The sequence below is a fragment of the Barbus barbus genome (assembly GCF_936440315.1).
Source record: "Barbus barbus genome assembly, chromosome: 17".
NCBI lineage: Eukaryota > Metazoa > Chordata > Actinopteri > Cypriniformes > Cyprinidae > Barbus > Barbus barbus.
Window position 1 is genome coordinate 1,572,821 of NC_136745.1, and position 6,378 is coordinate 1,579,198.

Sequence of the window (6,378 nt, forward strand, 5' to 3'; positions counted from 1 at the left end):
TATATTCAAACATTCATTCCATATATTCAAGTTTCATTCCATATATTCAAACTTTCATTCCATATATTCAAACTTTCATTCCATATATTCAAACATTCATTCCATATATTCTAACTTTCATTCCATATATTCATGTTTCATTCCATATATTCAAACATTCATTCCATATATTCTAACTTTCATTCCATATGTTCAAACTTTCATTCCATATATTCAAACTTTCATTCCATATATTTGAACGTTCATTCCATATATTCAAACATTCATTCCATATATTCAAGTTTAATTCCATACAAACATTCACTCCATATATTCTAACTTTCATTCCATATATTCATGTGTCATTCCATATATTCAAACATTCATTCCATATATTCAAACATTCATTCCATATATTCAAACATTCTTTCCATATATTCATGTTTAATTCCATATATTCAAACATTCATTCCATATATTCAAACATTCATTCCATATATTCATGTGTCATTCCATATATTCAAACATTCATTCCATATATTCAAACATTCATTCCATATATTCAAACATTCATTCCATATATTCATGTTTCATTCCATATATTCAAACTTTCATTCCATATATTCATGTTTCATTCCATATATTCAAACTTTCATTCCATATATTCAAGTTTCATTCCATATATTCAAACTTTCATTCCATATATTCAAACATTCATTCTATATATTCTAACTTTCATTCCATATATTCAAACTTTCATTCCATATATTCAAACTTTTATTCCATATATTCAAACATTCATTCCATATATTCAAGTTTCATTCCATATATTCAAACTTTCATTCCATATATTCAAACTTTCATTCCATATATTCAAACTTTCATTCCATATATTCAAACTTTCATTCCATATATTCAAACATTCATTCCATATATTCAAACATTCATTCCATATATTCAAACATTAATTCCATATATTCATGTTTAATTCCATATATTCAAACATTCATTCCATATATTCATGTTTAATTCCATATATTCAAACTTTCATTCCATATATTCAAACTTTCATTCCATATATTCAAACTTTCATTCCATATATTCAAACATTCATTCCATATATTCAAACTTTCATTCCATATATTCAAACATTCATTCCATATATTCATGTTTAATTCCATATATTCAAACTTTCATTCCATATATTCAAACATTCATTCCATATATTCAAGTTTCATTCCATATATTCAAACTTTCATTCCATATATTCAAACTTTCATTCCATATATTCAAACTTTCATTCCATATATTCAAACATTCATTCCATATATTCATGTTTAATTCCATATATTCAAACTTTCATTCCATATATTCAAACTTTCATTCCATATATTCAAACTTTCATTCCATATATTCAAACATTAATTCCATATATTCAAGTTTCATTCCATATATTCAAACATTCATTCCATATATTCAAACATTCATTCCATATATTCAAACTTTCATTCCATATATTCAAACATTCATTCCATATATTCATGTTTAATTCCATATATTCAAACTTTCATTCCATATATTCAAACATTCATTCCATATATTCAAGTTTCATTCCATATATTCAAACTTTCATTCCATATATTCAAACTTTCATTCCATATATTCAAACTTTCATTCCATATATTCAAACATTCATTCCATATATTTGAAAGTTCATTCCATATATTCAAACATTCATTCCATATATTCAAGTTTAATTCCATACAAACATTCACTCCATATATTCTAACTTTCATTCCATATATTCATGTGTCATTCCATATATTCAAACATTCATTCCATATATTCAAACATTCATTCCATATATTCAAGTTTCATTCCATATATTCAAACTTTCATTCCATATATTCAAACATTCATTCCATATATTCAAACATTCATTCCATATATTCAAACTTTCATTCCATATATTCAAACATTCATTCCATATATTCATGTTTAATTCCATATATTCAAACTTTCATTCCATATATTCAAACATTCATTCCATATATTCAAGTTTCATTCCATATATTCAAACTTTCATTCCATATATTCAAACTTTCATTCCATATATTCAAACTTTCATTCCATATATTCAAACATTCATTCCATATATTTGAAAGTTCATTCCATATATTCAAACATTCATTCCATATATTCAAGTTTAATTCCATACAAACATTCACTCCATATATTCTAACTTTCATTCCATATATTCATGTTTAATTCCATATATTCTAACATTCATTCCATATATTCAAACTTTCATTCCATATATTCTAACATTCATTCCATATATTCAAACTTTCATTCCATATATTCAAACATTCATTCCATATATTCAAACATTCATTCCATATATTCATGTGTCATTCCATATATTCAAACATTCATTCCATATATTCAAACATTCATTCCATATATTCATGTTTCATTCCATATATTCAAACTTTCATTCCATATATTCATGTTTCATTCCATATATTCAAACTTTTATTCCATATATTCAAGTTTCATTCCATATATTCAAACTTTCATTCCATATATTCAATTTTAATTCCATATATTCAAACATTCATTCCATATATTCAAACTTTCATTCCGTATATTCAAACATTCATTCCATATATTCAAACATTCATTCCATATATTCAAACATTAATTCCATATATTCATGTTTAATTCCATATATTCAAACTTTCATTCCATATATTCATGTTTAATTCCATATATTCAAACATTCATTCCATATATTCATGTTTAATTCCATATATTCAAACATTCATTCCATATATTCAAACATTCTTTCCATATATTCAAACTTTCATTCCATATATTCAAACATTCATTCAATATATTCAAACATTCATTCCATATATTCTAACTTTCATTCCATATATTCAAACTTTCATTCCATATATTCAAACTTTCATTCCATATATTCAAACTTTCATTCAATATATTCAAACATTCATTCCATATATTCTAACTTTCATTCCATATATTCAAACTTTCATTCCATATATTCAAACTTTCATTCCATATATTCAAACATTCATTCCATATATTCAAGTTTCATTCCATATATTCAACCTTTCATTCCATATATTCAAACTTTCATTCCATATATTCAAACTTTCATTCCATATATTCAAACTTTCATTCCATATATTCAAACATTCATTCCATATATTCAAACTTTCATTCCATATATTCAAACTTTCATTCCATATATTCAAACATTAATTCCATATATTCATGTTTAATTCCATATATTCAAACTTTCATTCCATATATTCATGTTTAATTCCATATATTCAAACATTCATTCCATATATTCATGTTTAATTCCATATATTCAAACATTCATTCCATATATTCAAACATTCATTCCATATATTCATGTGTCATTCCATATATTCAAACATTCATTCCATATATTCAAACATTCATTCCATATATTCAAACATTCATTCCATATATTCATGTTTCATTCCATATATTCAAACTTTCATTCCATATATTCAAACATTCATTCCATATATTCTAACTTTCATTCCATATATTCAAACTTTCATTCCATATATTCAAACTTTCATTCCATATATTCAAACTTTCATTCCATATATTCAAACATTCATTCCATATATTTGAAAGTTCATTCCATATATTCAAACATTCATTCCATATATTCAAGCTTAATTCCATGCAAACATTCACTCCATATATTCTAACTTTCATTCCATATATTCATGTGTCATTCCATATATTCAAACATTCATTCCATATATTCAAACATTCATTCCATATATTCAAACATTCATTCCATATATTCATGTTTAATTCCATGTTTCATTCCATATATTCAAACTTTCATTCCATATATTCATGTTTCATTCCATATATTCAAACTTTCATTCCATATATTCAAGTTTCATTCCATATTTCAAACTTTCATTCCATATATTCAATTTTAATTCCATATATTCAAACATTCATTCCATATATTCAAACTTTCATTCCGTATATTCAAACATTCATTCCATATATTCAAACATTCATTCCATATATTCAAACATTAATTCCATATATTCATGTTTAATTCCATATATTCAAACTTTCATTCCATATATTCATGTTTAATTCCATATATTCAAACATTCATTCCATATATTCATGTTTAATTCCATATATTCAAACATTCATTCCATATATTCAAACATTCTTTCCATATATTCAAACTTTCATTCCATATATTCAAACATTCATTCCATATATTCATGTTTAATTCCATATATTCAAACTTTCATTCCATATATTCAAACTTTCATTCCATATATTCAAACTTTCATTCCATATATTCAAGTTTCATTCCATATATTCAAACTTTCATTCAATATATTCAAACATTCATTCCATATATTCTAACTTTCATTCCATATATTCAAACTTTCATTCCATATATTCAAACTTTCATTCCATATATTCAAACATTCATTCCATATATTCAAGTTTCATTCCATATATTCAAACTTTCATTCCATATATTCAAACTTTCATTCCATATATTCAAACTTTCATTCCATATATTCAAACTTTCATTCCATATATTCAAACATTCATTCCATATATTCAAACATTCATTCCATATATTCAAACATTAATTCCATATATTCATGTTTAATTCCATATATTCAAACATTCATTCATATATTCATGTTTAATTCCATATATTCAAACTTTCATTCCATATATTCAAACTTTCATTCCATATATTCAAACATTCATTCCATATATTCATGTTTAATTCCGTATATTCAAACTTTCATTCCATATATTCAAACTTTCATTCCATATATTCAAACTTTCATTCCATATATTCAAACATTCATTCCATATATTCAAGTTTCACTCCATATATTCAAACTTTCATTCCATATATTCAAACTTTCATTCCATATATTCAAACTTTCATTCCATATATTCAAACTTTCATTCCATATATTCAAACATTCATTCCATATATTCAAACATTAATTCCATATATTCATGTTTAATTCCATATATTCAAACTTTCATTCCATATATTCATGTTTAATTCCATATATTCAAACATTCATTCCATATATTCATGTTTAATTCCATATATTCAAACATTCATTCCATATATTCAAACATTCTTTCCATATATTCAAACTTTCATTCAATATATTCAAACATTCATTCCATATATTCATGTTTAATTCCATATATTCAAACTTTCATTCCATATATTCAAACATTCATTCCATATATTCAAGTTTCATTCCATATATTCAAACTTTCATTCCATATATTCAAACTTTCATTCCATATATTCAAACTTTCATTCCATATATTCAAACTTTCATTCCATATATTCAAACATTCATTCCATATATTCTAACTTTCATTCCATATATTCAAACTTTCATTCCATATATTCAAACTTTCATTCCATATATTCAAACATTCATTCCATATATTCAAGTTTCATTCCATATATTCAAACTTTCATTCCATATATTCAAACTTTCATTCCATATATTCAAACATTCATTCCATATATTCTAACTTTCATTCCATATATTCATGTTTCATTCCATATATTCAAACATTCATTCCATATATTCTAACTTTCATTCCATATGTTCAAACTTTCATTCCATATATTCAAACTTTCATTCCATATATTTGAACGTTCATTCCATATATTCAAACATTCATTCCATATATTCAAGTTTAATTCCATACAAACATTCACTCCATATATTCTAACTTTCATTCCATATGTTCATGTGTCATTCCATATATTCAAACATTCATTCCATATATTCAAACATTCATTCCATATATTCATGTTTAATTCCATATATTCAAACATTCATTCCATATATTCAAACATTCTTTCCATATATTCATGTTTAATTCCATATATTCAAACATTCATTCCATATATTCAAACATTCATTCCATATATTCTTGTGTCATTCCATATATTCAAACATTCATTCCATATATTCAAACATTCATTCCATATATTCAAACATTCATTCCATATATTCATGTTTCATTCCATATATTCAAACTTTCATTCCATATATTCATGTTTCATTCCATATATTCAAACTTTCATTCCATATATTCAAGTTTCATTCCATATATTCAAACTTTCATTCAATATATTCAAACATTCATTCCATATGTTCTAACTTTCATTCCATATATTCAAACTTTCATTCCATATATTCAAACTTTGATTCCATATATTCAAACATTCATTCCATATATTCAAGTTTCATTCCATATATTCAAACTTTCATTCCATATATTCAAACT